Source organism: Pocillopora damicornis, chromosome 9 (assembly GCF_964200805.1).
Source record: "Pocillopora damicornis chromosome 9, jaPocDami1.2, whole genome shotgun sequence".
Classification (NCBI taxonomy): Eukaryota; Metazoa; Cnidaria; class Anthozoa; order Scleractinia; family Pocilloporidae; genus Pocillopora; species Pocillopora damicornis.
The window spans coordinates 4,682,862-4,698,867 of NC_142678.1; the positions used below are offsets into that span (position 1 = coordinate 4,682,862).

The 16,006-nt window shown below is 37.6% G+C and overlaps 2 long non-coding RNA genes across 2 annotated transcripts in view; both read right to left on the minus strand.

The window, feature by feature from the left end:
- The window catches only part of LOC149039724 (uncharacterized), a 193,126-nt gene that overhangs the window by 171,326 nt on the left and 5,794 nt on the right, over positions 1-16,006 (minus strand). The gene's annotated exons all lie outside the window — the stretch shown is intronic.
- Positions 1,597-15,270, minus strand: LOC149039739 (uncharacterized). The gene is made up of 2 exons (XR_016179995.1): positions 8,115-15,270; positions 1,597-7,865 (listed from the first exon to the last, which is right to left on the minus strand). It is a non-coding gene; the product is annotated as an uncharacterized LOC149039739 (long non-coding RNA).

Genomic DNA, 16,006 nt, shown 5'->3' on the forward strand with positions numbered 1-16,006 from the left:
GTAAGTCGAGCTGAAATACTAACTATTCTAAACATAGACAAAAGTAATCATCGCCGAAATGCTAAGTTTCTTAATTAGGCGAAACTGACACCCATCAGAGCCAGAGACGTTCATATCAGGCACCAAATAGATTTGATGGATATGAGCAGAAAAGGATATTATCTTCAAAAGATAGGTCAGGACGGTGTGAAGAGGGCGAAACAGCTCCCTCTTTATCAGAGAATTCTAAATAACGACCCCAAGGAGGTGATAGCTTACAAAACACCATTTGAAATATACTTTGTACGAAATTGTAACGCCGTCAGAGAGAGCAGATTACAAGAAGAAATCCTTCCTAGTGCTGGGAGGGTTCGCCCAACTAAGAATTACAATCCTCCTAGAGGTGGCGATTGCCAATTTGCTGCACTACTGCACCAGGCAAAGAGAATGGGCATTTTAAGATCTCTTGAAACCATGAGGAAAGAAATAGTAGAGTACTTAAAAAGTAATCCGTTCGATAGCAATGGCTTCCCTCTTTTGGAGCATTTGGCAAATGATGAGGTCACTTGCTGACTATATAACTCATATGGCGCGCGATGGGACCTATGGGGATCAGATTACGCTGTATGCAGCAGCAAACTTGTATAAAATCGACATCCAAATAGTTTCCTCTCTAAGAGTTGGTGGGCAGCATGCGTTCAATCCGTCAGCAAGTGTTTCAGCAGCTACCGTGTACCCTGGACATTTTTCTGACAACCAAGGCGAATGATATGTGAGCTTGGAACAAGTTGCCGATCACCGATAGGCCTATCTTGCCCGCTCGGGATTGCCTGCATTGATCCCGCGCAAGAACACTTACAAAGTTCGTAACTTTTGGACGATGTCAACATATACATAGAAAATATTAAACGACCCTCCTAGGTTTATTGTGCTACAAACACAGTCAGCTTTCACTCTCGGCTCTCGAAATAAGTCATTCTTGATTCTTATTAAAGCGAAATATTTTTCTGTACAATGGATCCTTTATTGATTAAGCTAAGAGAATATAAACTCTCTCGACCAAGCTTGTTCGGTCAAAAAAAAAAAAAGAACTCGGCCAATATCCAGTCATTTTGATCTCACGCTTGGTCAATAGCACAGATGAATATATTTCATGCAGACCCATTAGAAATCTGGCAAGGGAAGACAGTGCAAAAAACGCGCTTCCGAGCCCGGAATTTGTCTAAGGTATAGGTCAGTGCACTTCCTTTTCCTTGCAATTCGGTTCATGAAGTGTTAACTTCAGTACTGATCATACAAGAATATTGTCAAAATCTGTTGCACTAATTAAAGAGTCTGAACCAATGATATAAAGAGAGCTATTGGTCAGCGTTCTAATTGTTTTTACGTTTGTCAATTTGATGTCAAAAGCACATCAGTATAAGGGTTTGTACCAAATGCTTCTCAACCTTTGTCTTTAGCAAACAAAAAGACGCTGATTGATATCAGCAAGCCTGCAATATGCCATCAATATTGGTCTTAGGATTCTTTGGTGCAACAGCTGTCACTTTAACATCTCAATGTGGATGTCCGCTATAACAACAATGCACTGGCGCGGTGAAACGATTACATCGAAGGCTTATTACATTTAGGACTTTATTACTTTTAGGAGAGTTATTACATTTAGGCCTTCAATACACATCCCAGTCATCTTGGTTGTCGTTCACGAAGTACACTAGGGCTCTCGTTAGCGTCTGATTCATTATTTCATCAAGACCATGCGGGTGGTACACCGCACTGATCCTGTGGTCCGTGCCACACAACTTAAACAGCTCCTCGTTGACCCTGTTGACGAATTCTTGGCTCTGGTCGGACATCCCAATTTTCGTCACTCCGTATCTGGTGACAGGTTGTACAGGAAATCCGCCACATCTAGAGGACCGATAAATATTTGTCTAGTAGAGCAAGTCAAGTTTAAACCAAGCTTAAACTTGACTCAAGCAAGCTTAAAAAAAAGCTATCCATATCTAGTAACTTTGCTACATTTTGCAAAAAAATAGTTTTGGCTTCGTCAAAATTGTTGCAAATTTTTGATATTTGTGACAGGCTATACGCAAGGAAAATCATGTAACTGAACTTCCATCAGAAGGATTATTTTGCGCGCCTATTCTAAAACGAGCATGTTGAATTACTTTCCTTAATAGATTGAAAATTAACGTGGTAAATAATTATGTAACAACATGTGCTAAATATCCTTAAATCTCAGTACTCTACAATTAATTTCGGATATTACATAACTCCAGGCCGATTTCTCTTTAAGAGGAGCTGCCTCTGGCCACTTGCTGAAGTAGCAAGTACAGGTGATCAAGTACTTACTGCCACGGAACGTTTCAGGCATATGTCCTACCAGATCGATACCAATCCGATGTCACACAGTCTCCTTTACTTTAATCAGGCATAGCTGGGCAGGCTTTCCGAATTTCTTTGAAGTACGCTGGCAAACATCGCAACGCTTGACAATTTCAGTCCTCCAACAATCGAACCCATTAGTAGCGAGATGTAACCTGGAAGAGGAACAGGAACACAAAAGTTAAGAGCGATCAACTAAATTGTAACTACAATTTTAAAGTTCAAGAGAAGCATCTCTGAATTAAGTACAAACCTTTTCTCTCGTCTTGTCACGGCCTATGTGACCAGCAAGTTTGTTAGAGTGACAAGCTTTCAGTATTTGCTGCTGCTCGTCTCGGCTGGGAACCCATCTTTCAGGTTGACCATTTTTCTGACCAATAAAAAACAGCGCACCATCTTCAAGAACGATTCTTTGGGCTTTCTTGCGTAAATCTCTTCCCTGATCTTTCGAAAAATCGATCGGATGCTCGTTATGGCGGAGATAGTGAAAAAACTTCGTTGTAAGCTTTCGTTTCGCTGACGGAAGGAATCACGAGAGTAAGAGCCCGTTTACATGGAGGTGGGGGACCCCAGGTAGGTGAGGTAACCCGCCTAGCCGTGGTCGAAAAAAAAAAAAAAAAACGCGTCTACATACAATCTTACAGCCCCGGGGTGCTGAGGTGAGGTTTCTTGAGGCTGTTGTTGCGCTTGAAATTAAGGAGTTTGAGCAGAGGCGTCCCAAGCTCTCATCTCGAGAAAGATGAAAAATTAATTCTTGGGCACATATGTATTTATTCATGAAAGCGACACGCGTTGTGTTACGCGGTGTAAGGTTACGCGAGAACCCGTTGACTTAATACGTTATACGGAATAGTTTGGGAAACGAAATATGGTCGATTTACAACGCTAAATATTCCGAAATGTGAACATTTTACACTCCTTGTGTGTCCGTTGTGGTTTCTGGTGATTTCTGCCATGAGACAGCTAAGAAATGTCTAAAGTTTCAAAACATGCATGTTTCGCTTTTGAGCTTTTTGCCATGAGTGCGACCCCGGGTAGGCGGGTTACCCCACCTTGAGACGTTTACATGGCAAATTGTTACCCCGGCTGACCAGGTTACCCTACCTGGCAGACTGGGAAACCCGCCTAGGTGGTCACCCCACCTGTCATGTAAACGTGATCAAGATAATATAAGAAATTACATGGACAGGCGGGTTACCCCACCTAAGCGGGTTACTTCACCTACCTAGGGTCCTCCACCTCCATGTAAAGAGGCCCTAATAACAAAGTAGAATGAAACCTTTTGCAGTAGGCGGAGCAACTGAATTCAGTTGTAGAGCACAGAGTAACAATAACATAAATTACTCAGTGCCGATAAGGCGTTCCACGCACATGAACGTTTCTCCACAAAAACGATTAATTAGCGCCTCAAGCGACTTAGCGTCTAGTAAATATTTTATCACTTCATATCGATAATTTGTCAAGGGTGAAAGGCAGTATTGCTAAATTAGTTTTCTGACTGGCTTTTGGTGCTTACGGCTTTGCTTTCGTTAAAAAGAAACACCAGACCAAGCACTCTAATAAATATGATTTTTACGCTTTGAGCGTCGTGAAAACCTTTTATTCAAAGTTTTCACCTAGTTTTTAACATAGCAATGACTTGCGGTACATATTTTGGCGAAAAGCACTCGATTCCAAGTTTCCCACATACCTGAGCTTAGACTGTCTAGAAACGAAAAATAAATAGTGACTTTATTCAACGGCACTGTTAGAAAGACTGCTATATATTCCGTGCTCGGCTTAAGAGCAAAAATAATCTATTTGAAACATGCTCGAGAAAAAGAAAAGAAAAGAGATAACTTCTATGTGGTCTAGCATCTATTTCAGGTTATTATAAATCGACTCGACCGAACGCTAGCCAGACACAAAAACCTAAAAGGATTGTTAGTTTAACCTATTTTTAATCACTAGGAATATAACTAGTAACACAAACGCAAATGGATGCAAAGTTTAGTGCATTCTCAGCTTATGAGCAATAGAAAAGTCTCAACGTAGTGGGTAAAGCAAAAGAATTTCGTTGAGGATCAACACGAACAGTGGATTCCCGATTTTTCGAGCCTCCATAGGAAATGAAAATCAGTTGGATTAGTTGGGTTCACCAGGGGAAGGGGAACAACTTTTGGTTCGAGTTATCAAGAGTTACGACAAATCGAGAGCCCGAGCAATCTGGATTCCAATGGAGTGAAAATAATTAAAGTTTTCACGCGTTTCACACTTATTGTTAGCATATCTATCATTTCATGTTTCACACCTTTTTTAAGAGAAGAACAAAAAATCGAACGTTAGCAAGTTTTACAGTTTGTTTTTATTCCAGAGGTTGGCGCTTTCGCTTGGGTGAACGAAAATCCTAAGTTGAGGCGGAATGCTGAGAACAGGACAACATCAATACGCATGTTTTGAATTAAAAACATACTTTAGTATTCACTGGAACGTAAAGCATTATCTATTTCTACTAGTACGTTAAGGTTGATATTTAACTCAGTTTTGTTGGGTTGTGGATTTGGACCGGGGGGTTCAAATCTAAGGGGGGATGGGGGTTCGAAATCCGCTATGACACCAGAATGTTAAAGTCGTGCCAGAATTTTTCAGTCGTGCTGGATAGTTGAAGTTGAGAAGGAAATTAGTTCACTTTTAAGTCAGATTCTGCTAAAGTTAAGATACGCGTTGGAATGTCGAAGTCGTGCCAGAATTTTTCACTCGTGCTGGATATTTGAATTCGAGAAGGAAATTAGTTCATTTTTAACTCAGATGTTGCTGAAGTTAAGAAACGACCTGATTGCGCCAACAATACGTTTTAATCAGCCTCAGAATTATTTCCCGTGACTGTCAGATTAACATTTGACGGTAAATAGCTGGTTGGATCCTTAAGATGTTAAGCGTTAATGCCTAATCAGTTAAGTTCTGTCTCTGGAGAGTATCACAGAGATGCAAACCTTGCAGCCGGGGAACTATTCAGCTCTATTTCTAAGCATTAATCTGCGTTATTCCAATATGTTCTCTTTTCGTTGTTGCCATGTTTGTAAATTTATAATACGGTGCTTATATCAGTTTGAGTCAATAGAATGTGCTATTATAAAATAAAGGAATTGAAACTCGATTTATTATTGAGTATATTTCCTATTATCAAACATACATATCCAATGTGTTAAAATAAAAGTTACTAAGATTCATTATTATAGGAAACTAATAATTTACCTTCCCGCGACTCGTCGTCCCCTGAAATGAAAACAAGATGACTAATTACGATAAGGTTTGCAAAATCATCTCCGTCCCTAAATGAAATGATATTATAGAGAACCTGGTGTCTAAAGGGTGCATAATTTTTTCCAAGCATTAACCCCCAGACTGATGCTGCAAGGGTTATTTATCGCGGAAAAGTCTGGTAATTTACATTAAGCTCCTCTGCCAAAAAAAGCCAAAAGGAACTTATTTGCTCTAACTTTTAAAGTCCAAAAGTACTCCAGACGGGGAGTGTGTTCAAAGTGTGCAAAGTCTTGAAAAAATTCAAAGGTTGGAGGACCTGCATAGCCTCTCCATAAACTTCTGCCTTACAAAGTTCGTCTGAACAGTCGCACGAGCATTTGTTCAAGTATTGCATTCCTTTGCTAATTGATTTCCAAACACACTTGTTTGGATATCCAAACGCGTATTTTTGGATATATGAAATAATTATATGAGCCTAAACACAATCCTTATTGCTATTTTTAAGCAGGATTTACTTATTCGTTTGCCGTTCACCGTCGTCCTATGAAACGCCATTCTCAACGTCCCCGTAAATAGTGTTACATTGTCAATATATGAAACTTGCTGATGAGGAAAGTTAAATTAAAAATAAAAACGAAATAAGAAATTATGTACTTATGTAATTATAAATCATCGCACTAATCTATTAATTTTACGGAAACCACTCATGCACAAAAAACCTGGCTGAATATAGATCCATCGCTAAATATCTATTTGCAAGATGGAGTAGAACATGCATAAAAAGAGAGTTATTAAAGATCGACTTTTGTAAAGTCCATAGAGTCCCCTCGTCCCTTTCAAATTCCTGAGCTCATATCACACATAAGAAAGAGGCGCATAAAGGGAAGGGATGGGGGAGCTCACATGAATTTCACTTTAGTTAGTGAAAAAGGTGCAAGGTAAAAAAAAAAGAAGTAGCAGCATCATACTGTTCCTTGAGCTGCTACACACTGGAGATGAAAAGCTAGAGCATAAAAAAAAAAATTTGGGAGACAGCTGAAATAAATCTATGTTCTCAAAGCCTAAGAGTGAAAAAATTTAATTCACATTTACAACCGCAGCCTATTGTATTTGTGTTACTTCCAACTCTGAGAAGTCAACCGTCATCCCACACACACAAGTTCGTAATAGATTATACATACGCTATACAGGAAAATATATATTGTAAATTTTGATGTACCACGGTCCCGCGGAAAACGACTACACTCACAAAAAAAATGTAACAGATTTTTATCCGAAATTTCATTTTCCTTTTAAGACAGCGAGCTCTGGAGAAAGCACTATGGCATGAAGCGCCATAGCATGAACCGTCATAGCCTTCAGTCTGTGACAACTGTCAATATTCAACTTGTATACCAACTGAGAGTAATGGGAAGATAAAGCGTATCAACGGTGGCGCATAAAAGTCTCGTTTACTTAAGCAATAATCCACTCTCACTATCGGTTTACCTGCGCAATAAACCGCCTACGAGATGTTAAAAGAATACGACAAAAGTTGTTAAGCCAAAAGCCGGCGACAAAAGTATACAAATAGGAGGTCGTTCAACAAATTGACCAGCGGTAAGTACGTTATCTCTCCAGATAAAACCATTACTACTTTTGTTTCTCGTTGAGTGCACAGCTTGTAAGGCTGTGTGATAATGAAGATTTCAATGACCCATTGCTACAGATAGTTAACTTCCCTCTTTTTCTCTCTCAGTAAAAATAAAACAAAACTGAAAGATAATCCCAGGGGATAACATCTGATAATCGAAATAACAATGAGGATCAAAGGCACCAATGACAGCGCACTAAAAAAACCAATAAGAACAAATCAAAGTGCTATACATGAACAGCGACAAGTATGTGTTGCACTTTAAGTAGAGAGAGGAGAAAAAAGTGAAGTTGTTCGACTTTTAGTTCTCGTTCTTATGAAACTCGTCCTATAAAACCAAACAAAGGAATTTTTGTTATTGTTGTTATCGAGTTACTCGAACTGAACGATTATCCATATACACTATAAATACACCTGACACCTCCAAGTTATTATAATTTCTAATTTTTTTGAAGTTCCACTCAGGTTCGTGCTCTTTGATGGTATTCAGATTTCCAGTTTACTTTACCACTGATGTATGAGTTTCTTTGCCGCTAAACCACTAAAATATATTTATACCGGGTCAAAAAAAATAAAAGTTGTGACCATGCCTTTCGCCAAAAGCTCTTACTTGCTCAAAAACCTGTGTTAATTACAATCATCAGAATCATTTGAATCAATTGACATGCTCAACTCAATCCTCTCTCTGCGGTAAATCTCGAAAACCTGTGTTAATTACAATCATCAGAATCATTTGAATCAATTGACATGCTCAACTCAATCCTCTCTCTGCGGTAAATCTCGAAAACCTGTGTTAATTACAATCATCAGAATCATCTGAATCAATTGACATGCTCAACTCAATCCTCTCTCTGCGGTAAATCTCGAAAACCTGTGTTAATTACAATCATCAGAATCATCTGAATCAATTGACATGCTCAACTCAATCCTCTCTCTGCGGTAAATCTCGAGCCCTAACAACGGCCAAATATGGCCAGGCGCTTTGCCCGAGAAAAAGCAAATCGTACTTTCTGAGTTTTCCAGTAAATTAATGTTGTGCCTTGCTACCTTAATACATGTTCTAAATTTCATTTTATACTTATCATAATGGCGAAAATAACAAAACACGACGAGACTTTAATTCAACCTCCTTCATATGTCCAGTACATGTATTCAGTGTATGATACGATCACATGACTTAATTCATTCTTAACTCTTCAAGTTCAAAAGGAAAAAAAGAAGCTGGGCCCATCAACTGTCCCGCGTCCAGTGCACAGTATAAGTCCAAATAAAATCCAATTTAAATTTTTCCCTGCGGCGCTATCACTAGAGCGTTCAACCTTCAATCGACAATCACTTAGTGCTTTAAGAGTATAGATCAACAAAATAATTTAATGGCCTTATCATTTTTATACTTCGACGACTGTCGCGCTCTTGGAAATGTTAAGTATGACCATATGGCAAACGAAAATGATCAGTGTTAAACATCTTGCAGTTTCCTTTCAGCTGTGTATGTTTTAAAATGACAAAATTATCACTAGTCGTGTGCAAGATCATTGATCACGCTTCTGAAGACGTCTTTAGTAGCCTTTTGGGTAGGTGAGTGAAATCGGAGGTGTTTTGCAGATTGCTGTCGATGTAAACACCAAAAAAATTGGACGAAAAAAATATAATTAGCTTTCATAAAAAAAGAAAAAGGCCAGAAATAACTTTCATATGAAATGAAATTTCTTCAAGAACTGCTGACCCGGAATAATGCATCTCTTAGAAAAGAAAAAAATAAAGGAAGCGGAAAGTATACTCATTTCCTCGATTTCAATTGAATTAGAATTTTTTCTCATTGCATTCGGGTAAGTTCTCTTCTTGAAAGTTTCCAATTAATCTTTCAATTTACTGCTACTGCATTCGTTCTTTAGCTGTTTAACTACTGCAGTGCTTTCAGTAAGACGCGGCACCCGCTTCTGTGAATCGCTGGGTATACTTCACCAGACTTTGACACGTCCAAGTGGAATGAGAAATAAATAACACAGAAAATTCTAGCTAATTCAATATTGGAGAAGTCACCTTCTTTACTTTTCAAATTCCGTGGTCTTTGATTGTTAGATTTGTTCTTTCTCTGGAATTTTCCTGTCTCTGCATGTTCCGCGCGTTTTGAATGTTTTACGTAAATTCATCATGCGTGAAGTAGAGGTACACATTGTCGGTTACTTAAAATAATTTTCAAGTTACTTTGTGCTAACCTAAAACTTCAAATCATTTTGGACAAATAAAACATCAGCAGTTCTTCTCGACTTCCGGTGAGAAAACAAACTTGAAACTCAAAATTGTCAAAATTTCTCGCCATAACAAGTCACGTAAATCAAATTCGGAACTTTTTTGCACAGATGTTAAGTTTTTGTGAAACGCTTAACCGAGGACTACAAAGACAGAAACAAAGGTAGATACTGAACACTTTGGGGTCTAACGTACTGTTTATTTACAAAACAAAAAAACCTGCAGTTGCCGTAGAAAGCGGAGAAGAACGTGTTCTTATTGTTAATGGCTAGCCAAAACATGATTATGTGACATTTTAGAATGCATTAGTACTAATGCACACTTCTGTAGACGAGAATAAAAGGATGATCCTGTGGTTTTCCCAATAAATAAGACTTGCGGAATTCACTGCCGCATATCTTTAATTTCAACGATCAGATAAACAATTGTCACAAGGCCGGGAGACTAATGTTTAATGATTGTTTGCCGAAGTTTATAACACCAAAAACTTCGTTTCGAGTCGGTTTGTTCGCAGTGGAACTAATGGGTCAACAAAAGGGAAATTTTTTTTCATGTTGTTCGCCGGCGGATGCTTTAACGAGGTAGCCACGCGCTCCAAATCTTATTGAAAGCACTGTTATTTAGAGGCAATGTTTATTAACTGAACTAAACGTCAAAGGATCACATTTGATTGGGAAAAATCGTGCATGCAACCAACAGTAAAAACCGCACATACACTCGTTAGCACCTCTATGGACGTTTCCGTTCTATCCTCAAAAGAAATATAAACAATTGTATATTTAATTAGGTAAAACCGTACAGACACTCCAAAAAAAAAGTAAAAAAATCAATCAAACAAATGGTTGTGGGCAAGTTAGTTTTCATTTCTTTATCGGTTTTTTCCAGTGTCTTTATGTGTTTTTTTTTTTGTTTTTCTTGTTTCTTACTTCTGTACGGCAACTCTAGGATCACAATTCATAAGTCTTAGCTCGAACATCGATTTCCTCGTTACACTGATCAAATTTGTCATAAAGTACATTAGAAGTACGATTTAGTTCTCGTCCACAGAAGTTTCTTAGAAAAGAAAGAAAAAAGATGGAAGATCCCGTGTTATTTATTGCTGAATCGTTTCTACACTTGGATAAACATTTATATCTCCGATAAATACCGTACAATATTAAAAAAACCTCTGCTTTCGGATATGAAAACAGCAAAAGCATAACAATAAAAGAAAACTACAATCAAAACTACCACGATTCATTACTACCACCAATTATTTTGAACACTCCCCAAATATTTTGAACATACAAAGCAAACATGAGTAATCACAATTAACTATGAAAAATCATCATGGCCTCTCACAGACAATGCTGTGAATACTCATACAAACGAGTTTAACGAAAAAGCCCAGTTCCATTTGCATCGCCTTGCGGAAGGAGTTATGAAATTTTGTCATGGTATAAAAAAAAATACACTGGGATGTCAACCGGTGATTTTTAATTTCTCCGTCGATATCCTTTCAAAAGCGAAACTTTTAAATGCTGCCACCACCACATGGTTTTACCCTCGCTTAAACTTAATTCACTACTAAATGAATGAAAGCACTTTTCAGTTCTCATTGTGTTATTTGCTCACTGTTTTGCTGTTGTTTCTGTCACTGTCTGGTAAAATTGTACTAAGAAGCTTAAATAAATACAATCAAATAAAATGTGTTAAAAGAAAATCAAGAAAATGAAAGTGAATATCCTACTGATCGAGTGTATTTGCTTTACCTAAAGCAAACAGACGTAGCCACCGTGTATGCACAGTGTAATAGAGATTTATAGTTCTCGTTCTCAAGAAACTCATCCTTATTTTGTAGAAGATAATCTTGAACAAAATAATTTTCATTGTTGGCATTGAGTTTCTTGAATTAAAATTTAAAGGAAAGCATCCATATACACGATTTAAAACGTTTAGTATTACCCCGGCGCGAGTTAACTCTGCTAAACGTGCCTCTTTTGCAGGCGCTGAGATATTGTCACCGTGCCTAATTTATGCCCTAATTTCGGAATAACCGCCTTTTTTCTAGTCAGGTAAAAGGCAACTCTTTAATATATATTGAAGTTCATAGTACAATATAGGTACGTTATACAGGGAAATATATATTGCAAATTTTGATTTATCATGGTCCTGCCGAAAACTTCTACAATCAAAAAGATATAACAACATTCTTATACCAAATTTCATTTCACTTTTAAAACAGCTAGCTCTGAGAAAGAACCATGGCATGAAAGGAACCGCGATAACTTTACATCCGTGATAACTGTCGACATCTAACTTCTATGCCAATTGGAAGTAACAGAAAGGTTAGGCGTATAACCGGTCATGCATAAAAGTCACTGTTTACCGCCGCAATAAACCACGCGGGAGATGTTGGGAAAACATGAGAAAAGCTGTTTAGCCACAAGCCGGAGACAAAAGTACACAAATGGGAGGTCATTGTACAAATAGAGCAACGGTAACTACGTTATCTTCCTAGACAAAACCATCCCTACTTTTGTTTCTCGCTTAGTGCACAGCTTGTAAGGCTGTGTGATAGTGAAGATTTCTATGATCCATTGCCAGGATGGTTACCTTTCCTCTTTCACTCCATCAGTGAAAATAAAACAAAACTGAAAAAAATAATCCAGATGGACTGTGTAAAATCTCGGCTTTCGTGTGCTACCTGGAAGACTTTGTGCCGGTAATGAAGATTTCTACAAGTTATTAGCACAGATAATTACCTAGCAGCCCCTTGATCAACTCTGAAAAGAAAAAGAAAAAAAGAATTACGATTGGGTATAAAAATATATCCGAGCAGCCGCTGATTTTACGATAACCCTACTACACGAGAGCGCTGAATTGTTACGTAAAAGCTTTATTGAACGGATGTAGACCATGTTTAAAAGAGAAGGAATTGATTGTCAGCAGAGTCACAAGAGTCAATTTATACAATCAAACTTGGTGAGCGAGCATAAACCAAGTTAGGGCTATGCATAAAGACTTTTACAGGACAAGCAAGAAGTACGTAACTTTATGGATAAAACCATCCCAATTTTTGTTTCTCGTTTAGCGCACAGCTCGTAAGGCTGTGTGATAATGAAGATTTCTATGATCCATTGCCACAGATACGGGTAGTTATCTTTTCTTTTTTCTCCCTCGATGAAAATAAAACAAAACTGAAAAATATCTTTCATTTTACCCAGTCAAAAAAAAGAAAAAGAAAACCTTGGATCACAAAAAATGTGTTCTGCGATTCGATCCGGGCAGGAGATTGAGAGGTTTGTTTCCAATTGCAAGTAGAAGAAATCTCTCTATAAACATTTCGCATCTGTGATTCAAAAAGTGATGTACGAAGTGAAAAAATAGAATCTCCTTTGACCAGGAGAGCAAAGGTATGGATCGTAGCATCAAAATTTGAGGACGTTTGTGAACAAATGCACTTGGAAATTTGATACGCACATATCAACTTAAATTGTTATTGTAGCTTGCGTGCTAAAAGTGTTTAGCATCATGCGATTTTGGATGGTTACCATCATTCTGGATATTTCTGTGACTTTTTTTAAGCTTTCAAACAAACTCACAAGATAAGACCTACAACACGACCTATATTAACTGAACTAAGCGTTAAAGTAAAGGGGGGCAAGTTTCCAAAAACTATTGTGGTGCTGGGTCGGTGGAGGAAATAAAAGAAATATGTTTTCCTTTTAATAAACTAAGTTGACATTTCGAATTGGCCACCGTAAAGAGTTTCAAAGGCTAATAACTCGAGCGTTAGCCCCTCCTAATATAAATATATTTGCATATCGAATTAGGTAAAAACCGCGTATACACTCATAAAAAAAATAATCAATCAAACAAATGCCTATGGACAGGTTAGTTTACATGGTCCTTTTCACACCTCTTACAAGCTACGCTTTACCCTTCTCACTTTTATTAAATATATTATTTTACAAAAAAATTGGAGTTGTTGGTATCCAGTTTGGAAAATATCCATATCGATTGTATACAATGTCGGCTTTAGTTTGCTACCTGGAAGAATTTGTGTCAATGAAGATTTCTATGATTTATTAGCACAGGTAATTACCTTCTATATCTTCTTAAAATCTGACATGTTTGAAAAGAAAACAGAATGACAAAAAACCACATGAAAATTCATCCAGGCCCATGCAGAGTTTATGAGAACACTCCCGAATAAAAGAGCTGAATTATCGCTTGGAAGAGATACACACCGGCAAGGTGTAAAAGAGAGGAACTAATAAAGTCGGCAGAGTCTGTAAAGCCAAGTTATTGTACATTTTTATTGTATATTTTAGAAGGCCTGGGAGAATTTAGTCACTGAGCTCATTTCAAGTCAGTAACATTTAAAGGTAAAACTACTGATCACTTGTAACTTCAGGTAAACTACACTTTAAAACTAAAGTTTAAATACTTCAATATCAAATAACTAACGATCAAAAAGTTTTTAGAGACCTAGTTCCTAAGTAAACCGAAAATAAACACAAGTTTACAAAGCCAACGTAGTCACCTCGTCGATTCCAAATTCGTGAGAGCATATCACAAACAGGAAAGGTACTCATAAAAGGATGGAGGCTATCCAGAAAGGATAAGCATTTAAAAGGAGCGGTGGGGGGGGGGGGGGGGGAGGGAAAGTGGGTTAAGTAACTTGTACCGTATCAATCTCCCGTTTTCATAAGCCTGAGGGACCTAAGTCACTAAGCGTAGCACTTTATTTCCGTTACATATAATGCACGTTAAAAAAGCTAGAATTGTCTAAAAAGGACATATTACAAATCGAATAGTTGTGAAAGACCTTTAGCTCCAAAGTAAGCTGATAGAATACGGCATTTCAACTGAATAGGAATTTTATCGTACTGCATTCGGCTTAAAGCTTATCGTTAAAGCTTCGAATTTACCTTTCAATTTATTGCTACTCAATTCGTTTATTAGCTGCTAAGAAGCAAAAATCCTGCACGAACAGCAAAATACTTCTACTTGTGGGAATAATTGCGTACGCATGCATGGTGCAAACCTCTCACGAGCCTGAGAAGCGATTTCCAATTTTCAAGACAAGAAAAAAAGCCGTCTTTTGTTTGTTTGCTTTCTTGTTTTGTTTCTTTGTTTTGCTTTGTTGTTGTTGGTTTTTTAATCGATTTACTCCAATTTAAATGTGCTAATAATGAAGATTTCTATAATTCATTAGCATAGATAATTACCTTCCATCCTCTTCCTACGAGCTGAAAAGAAAAAAAAATAGCAATTACCATCGGGTATGAAAATACATCCCAGCCCCCGCTGATTTTGTGAGACATTTAAGCTTATATGCGTATAAAACGTGTATATTGTTACGTATAAGCATTGAAAACGGATTTACATCATGTTTAAAAGGCAACGAATTAATAGTCAGCAGAGTCACCAGAGTCAAGTTATCCAATCAAACTTGGTCAGCGTACATAAACCATAATAGAGCTATGCATTAAGACTTTGACAAATGGAAAAAACGGTAACTAAGTTATCTTTCTGGATAAATCCATCCGTACTTTTGTTTCTCGTTTAGTGCACAGCTTGTAAGGCTGTGTGATTATGAAGATTTCTATAATCCATTGCCACAGATGGTTTACTTCCCTCTTTTTCTCCCTCGGTGAAAATAAAACAAAACTGGAAAAATAATCCATACAGACTTTTTACAATCTCTGCTTCCGTGTGCTACTTGGAAGACTTTGAGCCGATAATGAAGATTTCAATAATTTATTAGCACAGATATTTACCGTCCTCCTCCTCCCCCTCAAGGACTGAAAGAAGAAAAAAACAATAAGGAATTACCATCGGTTATAGAAATACATCCGAGCTTAAGCTGATTTTATGAGAACACTACAACACAATAGCGCTGAATTGTCACGTATAAGTTCATTGAGAGCATGTGGAACATGTTTAAAAGGGAAGGAATTAATAGTCAGCAGAGTCAAGTTATCCAATCAAACTTGGTAAGCGTACATAAACCATCATAGGGCTTTGCATAAAGACTTTTATGAAGAGTAAAACGGTAACTACGTTATTTTTCTAGATAAAACCATCCGTACATTTACAAGAAAAAAAACCTTGGATCACAAAAAATGTGTTCTGCGCTTCGAGGCAGGACACTGAGAGGTTTGTTTCCAATTGCAAGCAGAAGAAAACTCCGTAAACATTAAGCAACTGTGAGTCAAAAAGTGATGTACGAAGGGAAAAAATAGAATCTCCTTTGGTCAGGAGAGCAAAGGTTTGGTTCGTAGCATCAAAATTTGAGAACGTTTGTGAACAAATGCACTTGGAAATTCGATACGCACATATTACCTTAAATTGTTTTTGTAGCCTGCGTGCTAAAAGTGTTTAGTATTATGCGATTTTAGATGGTTACCATCATTCTGGATATTTCTGTGACTTTTTAGAAGCTTTCAAACAAACTCACAAGGTGAGACCTATAACACCTCGCTATCTTAAGGAGTTTTTTAGGGCTACTTTCACCTATTT